Here is a 16,543-nt window from a genome sequence, read left to right as displayed (position 1 = left end):
TGAGGCGGGATGTAGTGGCAGCTTTGGATGGTGCTACTCCCCACAGGCGGAGCAGGGCCTCAGGGCAGAGACGCGCATGGAGGGAGTAGTAGTGAATTCTGGTGCAGTGCCGTGCGGCGCGGGAATAAAGGACCGGAGGCCATAGGGGTAGTCTTCCAGGTTTTACTCACGATAGAGCATGCAGCTGCAAGGCTTCTCCCTGCTCCTCACGGCGCTCTGCGGCCACCAGGACTGGGGGGTCCGACAACCTCCGGGTAGTTCAGGTGCTTTGGTCAGGACCCCGTACCAGAGTGTTCCTAGACTTCGAACTAAGTCCTCTCCTGTCCGGGTGTACTACGTGTGGTAAGGCCGGGTCTCCCTCTGGTCTATGCACAGAACAAGGGTACGGGTGGCGACTCCGCTAAGTCCGTTACCCGGTGGGATCCACTGAGCTTTCCGGGCTTTCCTGACTAGGACGTGAAGTAAAAAAGTCAGGTATCGGGGGCCGGTTCCCCTTTTGCAGCAGGAGTCCCTCTGACTAGGCCAGAATAGTGAGGACAGGTGGCGTATGCCGCTCCGTCCGTATTCTCCGGGATCCTTTTGCCTGCGGAGCTCTACTCCTCCGCTCCCCCTCCAGGCCTTCTTAAGTAAGGACCTTGACAGGGTAGAGACAGCCGTTAACTCTTGCCCGCTCCTCGACTCAAGGCCAGAGTACGAGGACCGTGTCCCCATCAACTGCAGGTTCACACAGAAAGCCACGTTCAGCGATGAAGATCACAATCAAAAGACCTTGAACTTAAGATGGCTGACTATTAAATATGAATTTTGTGGTGTAACCTCTAACTGTGTCCTCCACCCTCACCCACTACTAGGTTCCCCCATCTTTGGTTCCCCCATCTCCACTTATCCCGGCTGGGGCAGCACTCTGGTGCATATAAGCCCCCCAACAGGTGGGAGAGATGTAGTGATGAATGCAGAGGTGGGGTCCTGACAGCTGCACCATCCTTACCTCGAAGGAGAGATACCACACCTCATTAAAGAGATGCAGTACCCCTGTGGTGACCGAACCCTCAGGGGCGCCACATTTACAAAGGCTAAAAGGTGCCTATAGAAATAGAAGGCAATACCTACAACTAGAATCCCCTGCTGCTCCGATGCACTCAGGACCAGAAGTGATGCGAGGGGAACATCTACTTGGTTATTTCTGAATCATCTCATAAGAAATAGACCCGAGTGGCCATGGATTGAGTCCAAAGTCACTTTCGAATGCAAGACCTTTGAGCCCATTATTTTTTCCGAACCCAAGCCCAATGGTGGATGCAAGGGAGCTCTGGTGGGACAATTCAACCCTGTCCTAACCTAGGTGGTGGGACCACAAGTAATGCTCGGTTCTAATGATGAGCTTTATAAGGTGTAAGAGCGGTGGTCTGTACAGTCGCGTTATGTAAATGATATTGTGCGTTTGTATACATATATTGTGTCGTGAAGTGTGAATTATGTCCTGCCGTTTTTAGTGTGTATTGTGATATACACTGTGATATGGCAATGTATAAAGTATAGAGTAAGACACAGGTTAGGTTTTAGTCCATAACGCAGTGACCATAGGGTAAGATAGACATTGGTAAGGTATGTAAATGTGATGTATAACGTTTGTGAAGTATATCTGTCAGCTACAAACGTAGGGACAGACATAGTTAAAGTTTGGGACTTGCCCATAGTGATAGGGTCAAGCGAAAAAGGGACAGCTTCCAGTCAGATAGGAAAGCTTGTTAACCAATGTCAAGCTCAAGTTGCAGTGGGCTGAAAGGGAAAGCAAGAATCTATCGTTCGGGGCAGTGGGAGGCCTTACTGGAATCCCTTGCGGACATTCTTGAAACGTCCGGAGCTTAAGGCTCGATACAGGTACTACAAAGAGTGCCTTATCCTCTGGCGTACAGAGGATGATGGACGTGGAACCATGTGAAGGGAAGGTAACGGATCCCGGGTGTACTGCGAAACTGGCGGGAAATCCCTGGGGCTGACAAGAGTCAGTAAACGTGGGGATAGTCCAGGAGGAACTGATAGGAATACTGAAAATGTGCTGTGTTAAGGAAATAAGAAATATTGTGCTTGGGTACTGCGTGTTACAATGTGATGAACTTTAACTGTTCAGTAAACATCTGTGCGTTGAAATGAACCGAGTTACGTGCGGCGGCTCCGGAAGATGGAGGCCTTGAGACAGCGGAGGCTGGCGGCCTACAACTGAGTGTGATGCACCCCACACCTGACACCACATTGGGACTGGGACACAATTTTCCTGTAAAGTGCCAGGGCGTCATGGTGCAGCAGCTCGTCCACGGCTACCGCCCTCGGTCACTTTACAAAAAGTACATGCTCACAAGTCATATCGACAGCAGATTTTCCAGTCAGTAAATCATCAGTATAGACTGTGGATGAGATTTTACAACTCCTCTACGCTCTGCAGAGAAAATCCAAAGTGGAAAATGAGTCTTGCAGAGGCTTTGGAAACCTGTAATGTCAACGTATGCTGTGGGTTTCACCTTTTGCAATGGCGGATGTGAAATGTGCAACCAATCAATGAAATCTGGAGATTTTACGCTGCAGGTAAGTGTCATCGGTGCATCAAGTGTGACAGACAGTCACTCTGGATCCGCCTGTAGAAGGTCACTGCGCTTGGCATTGCAGACGCCTTCTTGATCTTCTCATCTCTGTAGTGTAGTGATATCCTTCTTCCTTTAGGACCCAGCAGCGACCTCCACCTTCTGCTGCTAATTGACACATCCTTGCTTGGTAGTTAAAGACTCTCAGTGTCTCCAGAGAGTTGCCGGTGATAGTTCTATGTTCCTCTGTAAATGTCTGGAGTGCTAGTAGTCGGTTAGTTTCTTCTTGAACTTCCCTTGGAGAACAGTTGGCGTTATCTCTCTGGAGTCTTCTCAAGCTAAGTGTATCCCCTTTGTTTGTTTACCTTGTCATCTTTAGTTTGCAGTGGGGCTGACTAGTGTTCACCCTGTCCCCTCCCTACCTAGGGCCAAGCTCTAGGGACATTCAGGAATTAGGTTTCCTGCTCGGCAATAGGTGCAGAACCTATATAGGGACGATAGGGAAGGCAGGGTGATATTAGATCTGACTAGGGGTCTCCACTCCCCCTTTCCCTAGTTGTTGGGCTCCCTTCCCCCTCTTCCTGTTGTTGTACACTTGTTCCTTCTCTCACCTTGCGTGACAGTAAGTCCCTCGGAGATGGTCCGTTTTTGTGCCGGATGATAATAAAATATCCGATTGGGTTTTTTGTCTTCATAGTAGGAAAAAAAATCAAGTTTCCTGCAAGAAATGAGAATACTTGGCGGGTCATCTGTGCACCTGCAAGATGTCCAATGACAACAAAGTTTCCCCGCGAAAGTGCCAGTCGTACCGGATTATATTCCTTTAGATGTGACCGTATCTACATTCATTACTTTATCAAAGCTCCTTAATTCAGCTTCTTTCCCAGCTCCGTCATGAATGGAGCGGATACAAAAGAACAAGGTCTGACTTTCTTCCATGACCTCACTAAGTGGCCGCTACTCTTTCCATTATTCCACAGAGCGTCCCTCCCTAAACATTAGTGAAGGATATATCATTTGTGTCTCCAGAAGCACAAACACTTACTGTGAAAATCACAGCTCGGAGTCGGGTGCCGTGAGACTACGGGCAAACAATGGAGGCAGGTAACACCGAGCGGACTTTACAGACCTTTTTTTTTGCAGAAATTGGTTGGTTCGCTGAATCCTGTGGAGATATATAACGCGGAGCTAAAATGGAATAATTCAAATCCTGGGTAATAAAATGGTGTACTATATAATTGTATCACTCTACTCCTGCGTCCGCTTAGGATTAGGACACGTGGCAGTTCAGGGTTAACGAGACGCTAAGAACAGGGTTTTAATGTACGTTTTCTGTACGGCTTTTCTTGAATACGCGGTCAAGTTTTTAATAAATGATAATAATGGTAATTGGAAGCGGCACCCGGACTGGGGCTAAAGTGGAGCGGCGCACTTGAGAATATGAAACAAGTTGGTACTTCTACACTGGAGTGCTTTCTTCTATCCCCATGCACGTTGATTACGTTGGTAATGTAGGAGAACGACGCTCTCTTGATACCCGCGAAGGTCTCGTCAGCGCATGGCATCAAGGAGGGCGGTCTACCGGCCCATCCCTACCGACACCATACAGTCTCCTGGTTATAAACTCTCCAGATACTTATCTTCTCAATGCAATATATATATATATATTTTTTTTAAGCGCATTTACTAGGCCACAATTATTATCAAGTTAGTGCAATATTATTAATAATTAACATTAGCATTCATTAATATGGTAATGGGAATTAATCATTCATGGCAAGGAAACTGAAAAGTGCCGGACTAGATTTCTTACATGGAAGGAGAGAAGCACAATGGTCAACGTTTGTCATTACAAGTTATCCTCTATCTATTGAAGGCAAAAAAATTTGCACAATCCTGGTCTGGCGCCCACCTTCAAAAACTGTGAGAATTTCCTATTCCGGCACTTGAATGTTGGACGCTTCTTGCAATTTCTGGACCCCAGCAAAGCAAGGTCATGCATGGATTAGTCAATAGGCTTCATGTGACCTGATAATGTAAGACGTGGGGACCTAAGAGAGGAGCCCAGCATACAAGTGTCGGCAGAAGAAATTCTCATTGTTCTGGTCCGGCTGCCACAAAGTACCAGAGTTGTGCTTATCTCTAATATGCACGCTTAGCCAAACTGAGAGTGCATGTGTATGGGGGTGCGGAGTAATATCTATGGTCCAAATGAGTGTTTGGGCAAGAGCGAAGGAGTATGGAAACCTTCTAGCTTACAGATTCTCATCAAATCCCACCAAACTCAACTGGTCTGCAGATAAATATCTAATGTCTATGGCCAGATGACTGTCTGTCGCCAATGGGACGCTCAGCATACCAACGGAATAACAGCCCTCTCTAGACTAATGTTGTGTATTATTGTCAAATACCTTACGAACCATATACTCATAGATCTGTCTCCTCTTCTGGTGATATGCCTGATCACACGCCATACATCATGCACATGGTATTCACTGCTAAGATCCACATGTTATCATATGTGACATCATGCAACATAATAGTCCTGGATCCAGCAGGACAGTATCAGATTTGGGCAGCTGTCCCGGGAGGTCGGCAGCACATACAGTTCATATAATGATCTGATGTCTGATTATCGGCACAGGATTCAAGAGGACATCACTACATCACTCCTGCTGCAGTGGGCCACACATTGCCCAGAGTAGAGATCTGCTACACTCATCACAGGAGCAGGGCTAGGCAAGGTTTTTTCTTTTTTGCCACTGGGGTGGAGTGGGAAAAACACCAAACTTGGGGAAGGAAGGGAAAACTGTGGGAGCATCATACTGTGTGTGTGAGGACTGTCGGTGAGTCATACCGTGTGTATGAGGACTGTCGGGGCGTCATACCGTGTGTGTGAGGACTGTCGGGGCGTCATACCGTGTGTGTGAGGACTGTCGGGGCGTCATACCGTGTGTGTGAGGACTGTCGGGGCGTCATACCGTGTGTGTGAGGACTGTCGGGGCGTCATACCGTGTGTGTGAGGACTGTCGGGGCGTCATACCGTGTGTGTGAGGACTGTGGGAGCATCAGACCGTGTGTGTGAGGACTGTGGGAGCATCAGACCGTGTGTGTGAGGACTGTCGGGGCGTCAGACCGTGTGTGTGAGGACTGTCGGGGCGTCAGACCGTGTGTGTGAGGACTGTCGGGGCGCCATACCGTGTGTGTGAGGACTGTCGGGGCGTCATACCGTGTGTGTGAGGACTGTCGGGGCATCATACCGTGTGTGTGTGAGGACTGTCGGGGCATCATACCGTGTGTGTGTGAGGACTGTCGGGGCATCATACCGTGTGTGTGTGAGGACTGTCGGGGCATCATACCGTTGTGTGTGTGTGTGAGGACTGTCGGGGCATCATACCGTGTGTGTGTGAGGACTGTCGGGGCATCATACCGTGTGTGTGTGTGTGAGGACTGTCGGGGCATCATACCGTGTGTGTGTGTGAGGACTGTCGGGGCATCATACCGTGTGTGTGTGAGGACTGTCGGGGCATCATACCGTGTGTGTGTGAGGACTGTCGGGACATCATACCGTGTGTGTGAGGACTGTCGGGGCATCATACCGTGTGTGTGTGAGGACTGTCGGGGCATCATACCGTGTGTGTGTGTGAGGACTGTTGGGGCATCATACCGTGTGTGTGTGAGGACTGTCGGGGCATCATACCGTGTGTGTGTGAGGACTGTCGGGGCATCATACCGTGTGTGTGTGTGAGGACTGTCGGGGCATCATACCGTGTGTGTGTGTGAGGACTGTCGGGGCATCATACCGTGTGTGTGTGTGAGGACTGTCGGGGCATCATACCGTGTGTGTGAGGACTGTCGGGGCATCATACCGTGTGTGTGAGGACTGTCGGGGCATCATACCGTGTGTGTGAGGACTGTCGGGGCATCATACCGTGTGTGTGTGAGGACTGTTGGGGCATCATACCGTGTGTGTGTGAGGACTGTCGGGGCATCATACCGTGTGTGTGTGAGGGCTGTCGGGTCATCATACCGTGTGTGTGTGAGAACTGTCGGCGCATCATACTGTGTATGTGAGGACTGTCGGGGCATCATACCGTGTGTGTGTGAGGACAGTCGGGGCATCATACCGTGTGTGTGTGAGGACAGTCGGGGCATCATACTGTGTGTGTGAAGACTGTCGGGGCATCATACTGTGTGTGTGAAAACTGTCAGGGCATCATACTGTGTGTGAGGTGTTGTGGGGCATCTTAATATACTTGTTTGCCACTGGAAGGGCATCATTATGTGGGGGCTTCACAATGTGTATTGGAAATATGGAGGACAATGTGGTGGTATCATATTGTGTGAAGGCATAATATTGCTTGAGAGGTGCATTGTGTGGGACATCATAATGTGTACAGTGGGTGAATCATACTGTCAGGGGGGCACTGTGAGGGCATCATATTGTGTGGGACACTGTTGGGCATTATACTCTGAGGGGTCATCATACTGTGAGGGGGCTCATCATTACATAAGGGGTAACTGTGGGGTCTTCATAAGGTTTATTGGAGGTGCGAAGGGCATCATATTGTGTGGGCGATATACTATAGGGGCACCTTATTGCATGGGAGGTGCATTGAATGGGGAATCATAAGGTGTATAGTGGAGAATCATACTGTTAGGGGGCACTGTGGGGGCATAATATTGTGTGGGGCACTGTGGGGGCATAATATTGTGTGAAGCATCATACTGTGAGGGGGCAATGTGGGGGCTTCATAAGGTCTATTTGAGGTGTGAAGGGCATCATATTGATTGTGTGGGGGATATACTATGGGGGCACCTTATTGAATGGGAGGTGCATTATGGGGGGCATCAGTATGTAAGGATGTGGGAATTATACTGTGAGGGAGCACTCTTGGGACATCATAATGTGCAAAGGGGCATTATGGGGGTGTCACACTGTGGTGGGGGCCATAAAAGGGGTATTTAACTGATTGAGAACAATAAGTGGGTTCGCTAGGGGCACTATTTCTGTGTGGGGGCACACAAAGGACTTGGTGGGGTTAGCAGCGTGGCTAAGTAGGTGTCCCTCTTTTCTGTCCTTCATAGTCTGGAGGTACGTACAACGGTAGTCTTAAGCGCTCTTTCTCACCGAGCATGCGCAATGTTTGATGTGCATGTGCCGTGAGGTCCTGTGCCCCAACCTGTCCATGTATGTGATGTCACATATATTTGTAGAAGGCATGATGTGCAAGTCACGAGGCGTGATGCTGCAAGATGAATCGAGCGTCACGAGACTCGCAGTGTGAACAGCGGATCCATAATATGAATAACAATAGGATATAAAGTGGCTTTAAAAGAAACTTTAGTCTCAGAAATCCTCCTTAATATAAAACTGTAGACAGACGAGTCATGTAACAGCAGAGGGCACAGAGCTGATTGCATCCATCATCACCGAGCTGTACAGTATCAGCAGCGCTCGGGCTCTAGATGTTCATCTACAGTCTGTGCGCAGCGCTCTATTGATCCGCTATTGACGGACTGTTTTGCTGTGTTTTCCCTTCAGGAGCGCCGTACAGAGAATGAGTATAAACTGTTGGTCAATTGTTCTCAGCAGGGCGGACCTCCCTCCTCAATCAGCAAATGGTGGGGGAACATCTGAAATGGGGTGAAATAAACCGAAAAATCCAAGATCTGATACAGAGAGAGAATGGTATTCTGGATCTTAACTACAAAATGTTTCTGCCTCTGTGTAAATCAACCTTTCCTTAAAGTTCATCATAAGATGAAAAACTTTTGTTCTATGGTTTGAGGCCAGATGGCTTCTTCTGGCACATCCTGATACAAGGAGCCATTGCTTGAACGTTGCGTTCCATTGGAGCCTATGAAATCAAGGTGCACAATATGGCAACAACGTCATCTAAATAATATAGACGCCAACCGTACAGTAACGGTTTCATCAGTTTTCCGCTCAGTACAAGAACTGCCGCCATTATTGGTGTTCCATATATGTGGCCCTTTCAGGAACTGAAGGTAAAATGGTCATTTTACATTTGACACTTGCATTTGTCACTTTTGCATTAAAAAAAAAAAAAAAAAAAGAAAGAAAAGGGCTAATAAAATTATCGATGTTATGTGTTGGGTGGAAATTTCCTTTAAGGGGTTGTCCAGCTAGTTTAGTGAAATTACTTTAACTTAGCAAGTTACGCAATTTACTAATATTCTTTGTGCCTAAAAGGTGCTCCGGTCTTCTGTCACAAGCATGGGTCTCGGGTCCCAACTCAACGTCTGGTTTGTGGAACAAAGGAGAGAAAGTTTCCTGTGTTCTCACATGACCAAAGTGGTGTGTAAAGGAGGCTGGCTATCTGCTCATTTCAATGGCTAAGCCACCCCCCTCCTCTGTCTATACAATGACTGTACCGGAGAAGGGGGCTGGCTTTGCTACTACATGAGTAGTCAGCCAGCCTCCTTCACAGAGAGCTGTGATTACGTGCTAACTGGCACGATTCCGCCTATAGGATTGTCTAAAAGCAGTGAGTGACCGTTCAGCCATCCAATCTAGGACAGGGGAGTGCTGAACTGTCAGTATGGTGATGGACAGCTCAGCCGTCCAATCGGAGGCGGGGGAGTGCTGAGCTGTCAGTGTGTTGAGTGATAGTTCAGCCGTTCAAACAGGGCTGGGACGTGCAGTGGCTTCCTCCAAGTGCCTGTTTTTCGAGTGATTACCTGGCTATTTAGCTGGCTCTCTGCCTCCATTAGTGTCAGTTGTAGCTTTACTCAAATGATGTGCGCTTGCTCCTTTCTCTGTGTTCCTGTATTTGATCTTTGTTGCCGGATCTTGGACCTTGCCTTTGACCATCCGTTTGCCTAGCCCCTTTATCTTTATCAACTGCCTTCCTGAAATCCTGACTATGCCTTTGCCTTATCCCTTTGTTTATGATGAGCCCTCTTAGTATCTGACCCCGGACCTCTTGACTGCCCAGCCTCACGGCTTGTCCATGAGCAGTGACTGGCATCACGCCAACACGGTCACGGTCCCAGACAAGATGCCCTGTCGATGTATAAAACAGAGAATGGAGCTGTTTTAGGCATTGAAATGAATAGTTAGCCAGCCCCCTTCATGCACAGCACTAGTACAGGAAATACTGTACTGTGTCGGACACAGACCGGAGGAGAACCTGTCGAGACCAGGGACCAGAGCTTGTAGCTGAAGATCTTGGTACCATTCGGATGCAAGCAAATATTATTAATAAACCGAATAACTTACTAATTGAGCCCCAAATTTTGGGCAGGGCAACCTCTCAAAAGTTGAACTTTGTGCCTCATGGCCATGCAACATGGTTGCACCAGACATGGCTCATTATATATCGAGCAGTTGTTCTGTATCATAGTAATCAGCTAAAGCTGCAATGAACAAATGCAAATAATCAGAATCTTCTGTTATGATACAAAGTGACAAAAATAAACACAGAAAATGTAGTAACGCTACCTAGTGCAAAATTTTACAGATGGTCAGTGCTTCGGAGTCGCTTTTGGCAAGGTACAATTAAAAAAAGAGCAGCAGAGAAGGTTGGGGGAGAGGACTGGGGTACGAAGAAAGTCAGACACATAAGTAGTGAGATAGTAGAAAGCAGGGGGTGGAGTGATTCCCATGATCCATGAAGGATGCAGCCTGAGGACTCCCCCCCAGAACCCACATGTTCCCTGTCAGATCCATGCAGAGCACTCAGCTGATGTGAGAGGCTGCAGCCCTGGGCATTGCACACGCAATGAACCCGCCACACATACAGACTAAACACACAGCGTCCGCAGCCGCAGCAGAGCCCAGGCAGTGATTTATACAGAAATCACACACATCCTTCCATGCCGCCGCCGCCGCCGCTGCCTACATTGTGTAGAAAGATGGAGCCATGAGCTTTCTGCACACCGCCACACAATGTGTTATATGGAAGGTATTTTACCTCCCCCCAAATATAGCCTGAAATGTTACTGCAAACCGCAGCCGAGCGACAATCCCGTAATCCAATCCTCACCCCTCGTAGATACAGGATTCAAGGAATTTGGCGTTAATGTGCAAGAAAATGGTCACTGAGAAGCAAAATTAGACGATTATTGGAGTCTTTCTTACCAGGAGGTTTATGGAAAAAATTTTTGTTTTTTTTTTACTTCTTCACTTTTGGGTGTTTTCTAGAACCAATTTATAGTTTAAAAACCGGTTGTCTCATTCATGTGCTCTCCTCAGGAGCGCAGTGCTCCCTAGCCTCCCAGCCTACTGTGGGGCTGTGTGCCCTGATGACTGACAGTTTGGACCAGCCTGCAAGCTTCCGAGCAGCCGTCTGCAAGCTTCCGAGGAGCCACTAGCAAGCTTCCGAGGAGCCACTGGCAAGCTTCCGACGAGCCACTGGCAAGCTTCCGACGAGCCACTGGCAAGCTTCCGACGAGCCACTGGCAAGCTTCCGAGGAGTTGCTTGCAAGCTTCTTAGCACTGCAAGCTTCCGAGGAGCCGACTGCAAGCTTCCGAGGAGACGACTGCAAGCTTCCGAGGAGACGACTGCAAGCTTCAGAGGAGCCACTAGCAAGCTTCTTAGCACTGCAAGCTTCCGAGGAGCCGACTGTAAGCTTCCGAGGAACCACTAGCAAGCTTCTTAGCACTGCAAGCTTCCGAGGAACCACTAGCAAGCTTCCAAGCAGTTGCTTGCAAGCTTCTTAGCACTGCAAGCTTCCGAGGAGCTTCCTGCAAACGCCAGAGCAGCTACTTCTAAGCTTATTTGCAGCTGCCTGCAGGCTTCTGAGGTACCATCTACAACCTGCAAGCTTCCGAGGGGCCGCCTGCTAGCTTCCGAGGGGCCGCCTGCAAGCTTCCGAGGGGCCGCCTGCAAGCTTCCGAGGGGCCGTCTGCAAGCTTCTGAGGGGCCGCCTGCAAGCTTCCGAGGGGCTTCCTGCAAGCTTCTTTCAAGCACTTTGCAATTTAACTCATTTTAGAAGATGAGAATAACTCAGCCCCACTGTCAATATTCGGTCCGTATTTTTTCTCAGGAGTGGGAGCCAAAACCAGGTGAGGAACAATCAGAGAAAAGGTATAATAGAAACAAGTCACCAATTCTGTATTTATCACCCACTCCTGGTTTTGGCTTACACTCCTGAGAAAAAAATACTGACCGAATACTGATAGTGGGGCCGTGGCCTTATAAAAGTTTACTGAAGGAAAAGATTACACATGAGGAGGGAATTGTCATGCCAAAACCTAGCTAGAAGTCTAAATATATTGCCTAGGGTTGTATGCACACCTAGCAGATTTTCAGCATCATACAGTAGCAGCTAAGCAGAAATTTTTAAATCTCAGAGACACACTGTGGACTTTTTTTTGTATGGAAATGGTGGGAAATAAAAAGGGATGGGGGTTATGTGGTCTGTAAGCAAGTTGGTTACACAGAATCAAGCCTTTGCCCCAGATTGGATTTAATTGGATTATTTTGCCATTTTGTGCCCCCTTTTTTATTTCTATGTCTAGTGTTCCTTTAAATGAGGATCCAGCACCGCTATATAAGTATATCTGTATATTCTGCCCCCTTATCCCGATGTTCACACCATCACTCACGCTCCGCAGACACAGCCTCCCGCTATAACGATGTCGCTGGGACCTGGATCCCCTTATGTATTAATAATAATTATTGTAGGTTTGCTAACTATATAATAAAGGTTTTACGGAAGCACAAAATGTAATTAACAGGCGGAGGATAGGGGATCTCGTTATTCACAGATATTAGAGGTGGAGGAATAATTAGCCGATGTAACCACCCCCCTGGGCACAGTCACTCTTAGTCACTTACACCATTAAAGGGCACAGTCAGTAAGCAGCACTCTATAAAGAGCCCGGGACGGTCCGATAAAGCAGGATCAGGTCTACGGGCCAGGTCAGCACCAACGTAGAAAACAAGGGATGATGTCACCATGATGACATCATAGATATGGGGCACAACGGAGCCAGTCATTGGGTTTTACATATGAAAAATGGAAACCATGCAAAAAACACAAGAAATGCTACAATTTTCAGGACATAGTAAATACAATGTATCACAACATATCAGATCAACATATGATGCAGTGCTAGATTTAGGGGGTGGAAAAATGGGCAATTGCCTGGGGATTTCAGGTCACAAAAGTAAGCCAGAAACACTCAGTATTATTAGGCCGCTATTACAGATATTACTAACAATATGCAGTATGAAAAAAAAAACTCTTAAAGCCCACATAATACTGCCATATAGGATATACTCCCCATGTAATATTGCCATACACTTCCCACAACAGTGCTATATAATGTAGCTCCCAAATAATAGCACCGGACATTGCTAAGATGGATGGTGATATTATTTGGAAACTGCAATATATAGCACTATATGTGGGAACTGTATGGCAGTATTATAAGGGGAGTATATCATTATATGGCAGTATTATGTAGGTTTTGTTTGGATACTACATATTAGGGTACTCTGAGATACTATTATGTTAGCTAAACAGTATATGGCAGTATTTTATCTACCTCTGTGTGGGCAGTATTATGTGAGCTATTTACAAGAGTTTTATTTGGAAACTAGAGAATTAATAGGTCACTCAACACTGCCATATAGTTCATCACTACAAAGTACTGTGTGGGAACTACATGGAAATATTACGCATGCACTATTTGGCATAATAAGGCAATATTATGTGGGAACTATATGGCAATATTATGCAGGCTCTATATGACAGTACTATGTGGGTTCCATATGGTAATATTATGCGGGAACTATATGCCAATATTATGTGGGCCCTATATGACAGTACTATGTGAACACTATGTGGCTCTATATGAGAGTACTATGTAGGCTCTATATGGCAGTATTATGTGGGCACTATATGGCAGTATTATGTGGGCACTATATGGCAGTACTATGTGGGCACTATATGGCAGCATTATGTGGGTACTATACGACAGTACTATGTGGGCTCTATATGGCAGTATTATGTGGGCACTATATGACAGTACTATGTGGGCTCTATATGGCAGTATTATGCAAGAACTATATGGCAGTATTATGTGGGCACTCTATGGCAGTATTATGTGGGAGTTATATGGCAATATAATGTGGACACTATGACATAATTATGTGAGAACTATATGTCAGTATTATGTGGGCACTATGTGGGCCACATATGACAGTACTTTGTGGGCTCTATATGGCAGTATTATGTGAGAACTACATGGCAGTACTATGTGGGAACTATATGGCAGTAATATGTGGGAGCTACATGGCAGTATTATGTAGGAACAATATGGCAGTATAATTTGAGAACTATATGGCAGTACTATGTGGGAACTATATGGCAGTACTATGTGGGAACTATATGGCAGTATTATATGAGCTCATTAGGATTTTTTTTTTGGATAATACATATCAATTTGTGGCACTATATGTCAATATTCTGTGAGCTCTACGGAATGTGGTAGCATTGAATAAGCCTCTATATGGCAGTATCTTGGTATTATGGTCAGTGTATGTTGGTATTATATAAATACTGTATTACGGTAATTAACAAGGTTAGTTAGGCAAATCTTAGCCACAGTAAGGCACAGCTGAGCACTGTAAGGTATGGGTGTTGGTATGCTGTATGACCATAAAATTTAAGCACTGATGTCTGCAGAAAGTACTAAGTACTGGAAAGTGGTGGTCTGCTGCAACAAGGCAAGTGGAAAGTGCAATAAAAAAACAACCTAAAATGTGATAAAATTGAGATAAAATTGTCCCAGATGATGAAGAAAACTCTTCTTACCAATAAATGGTTACAAATGTGAATCTAGGAAATTCTAAATCATTTTACATTTCTTGACAAATGCAGCAAAAAGTGAACAAATGTGGCCAGTGCCGCTCAGTACAAGTCAGCACTTGTAATTATGTACCAGGGCATGACACAATGAAAAGATGCCAAGGCTGCCCTATGGGACACGGCCTGTCTGAGCAGCCTGGCAATAATACTACTGTTAACAGACAGAGACACTAGGGGAAGAATATCCAGACCGTCTCTAAAACATAAGAGTAACTGAAAACTCCCCAATTACCTGAATAATATCCCATATTCAGCAAGTTTCTAGACTTAGAAAGAATGTAAAGCGTGAGATGCCCTCCCTGCACCACACGGGCACAGATGTTGGCATGAGGCAGACTAGGATCAAGCCGCCATCTGCATGGAGTCTCTATGATCCCCTTATGTTTGTCTGGAGTTCCTCCGAGGGTATGAGCTTCCGCACATTGTCTAAAGATATACAGACAGGTTAATTGGCTGCCTATAGACTGGAGGAAGGGAGTGAAGGAATAAGAGAGAAAAAAAGAGAAAGAAAGAAATAGAGTGGGAACAGAAAGGAGAGAGAAAGAAAAGGGGAGAAAGGAAAAGAAAGGAAAGAGTAAGAGAAAAAGAAAGAGGGAAGAGAAAGGCGAAAGAAAGAAGAGACAGAGAAAGAGAAAAAAAAGAAGAGAAAGAAATAGAGAAAGAGAGGGGGGAAAGAAAGGAGAAAGGAGAGAATGAAGAGAGAAGAGAAAGGAGAGAATGAAGAGAGAGAGAGAGAAAGAGGGAAGAGAGGGAGAAAGAGAGAGAAAGACAGAGAAAAAGAGAAAGGGAGAGAGAGAGACATAAGAGAGAAAGGAAAGATAAAGAGTGAGAGAAAGGAAAGAAAGAGGGAGAGAAAGAACAGAAAGAAGAGGAAGAGAGAGAAATAAGAGAATGAAAGGAAAGGGAAAGGAGAGAAAGAGGATAAAGAGAAAGGAGAGAGAGAAAGAAAAAGGAGAGAGAGAAGGAAAGAAAGTGAGAAAGCCAGAGAAAAAGAGGTTGGGAGGGTGAGAGAGAGGGCGAGAAAGAGGGCGAGAAAGAGGGCGAGAAAGAAAGGAGATAGAAAACAGAAAGAGGAGGAAGAGAAAAGAGAAAGAAGAGAAAAGAAAGGAGCGAGAAAGAAAGAAAGAAAAAGAAAGAAAGAAAGAAAGAAAAGCGAGGAGAAAAAAAGGTGAAAGAGCGGGCAAAGCGTATGAAAAAGAGAAAAACAAAGCAACAAAGAATAGGAAGTGATAGAAAGAAGAGGGAAAATAATAAAAATGGAGAGGAAAAGAAGTGTTGGAGAGGTCAAAGAGTGGAATGGAGTCAGAGAAAGAAATGAGGAGGTAAGAGGAGTGTAAGTGTAAGAGGAGGTAATCATGGAGAGAGATGAAGAAAGAAAAAAAAAAAAGAGAGACTAGGATGGGGAAGTAGAGAGGAAGAAAGTGAAAGACAAAACAGAACTGGGAGAGAGATATAGAGGGATTGGAAGAGAGACAAAAGGAGGGCAGGAGATCAAGAGGGAGTGAGAGAGGGTAGAGAGAATGGGAGAGAGAGAGAGGGAAACTGTAGTAAGGTCTGAGGAAAGAACAAGAGAGGAAGAAAATGGGGTAGAGTAAGAAAAAGGTCCACAAGTATATGGAGAGGATCGGCCTCAGAAGTCACCCCGCATCATATATTAGGCAATTGTCCAGTCTATTTGGCCATTGCTCCCAATTCTTCATGTCAGGCTGGGCTGATTGTAGTCACACAGGACAGCAGGGGAGGGTCAGTCCACTCATCAAGACGACTGCCAGCAGCCGTGACTGTCAGCAGCGGTGATCTCACCATGTGCTGAGTGCCAGGTGGCAGCCACTCGCTCTCTTCATTCACAGAATACTCATTCTTCATTCAATATTTTGTTGATGGAAGTGAAGTCTCAGTAGTTTTACTTCTCAATTTGCAAGGAAAGTCCAGGAAGTCGATGGAAGAGGGAAGAGCTCCCAGACACCCAAATGTGTCAGCAAGACCCCCATGTGCCCCTTGCCCTGACCATATACTCATCTGCGTCCTACAGTCCTCTGCACCCCGAGCACCATCACTGACAATGTTCTGACTCTGGGTTCGCAGTCAGGATGTTGTTAGCAGCGAGGCCCAGGTGG

At 46.4% G+C, this 16,543-nt stretch overlaps 1 protein-coding gene across 2 annotated transcripts in view; it reads right to left on the bottom strand.

Moving 5' to 3' along the window:
- The window catches only part of DSCAML1 (DS cell adhesion molecule like 1), a 239,937-nt gene that overhangs the window by 134,402 nt on the left and 88,992 nt on the right, over window positions 1–16,543 (bottom strand). The window lies entirely within an intron of this gene.

Source organism: Phyllobates terribilis, unplaced genomic scaffold (assembly GCF_046119375.1).
Source record: "Phyllobates terribilis strain yellow unplaced genomic scaffold, ASM4611937v1 Scaffold_12__6_contigs__length_324123572, whole genome shotgun sequence".
In the NCBI taxonomy this organism is placed as follows: domain Eukaryota; kingdom Metazoa; phylum Chordata; class Amphibia; order Anura; family Dendrobatidae; genus Phyllobates; species Phyllobates terribilis.
Note: the sequence above shows the minus strand (reverse complement) of the source record. Positions and strands in the feature narration are given on the sequence as shown.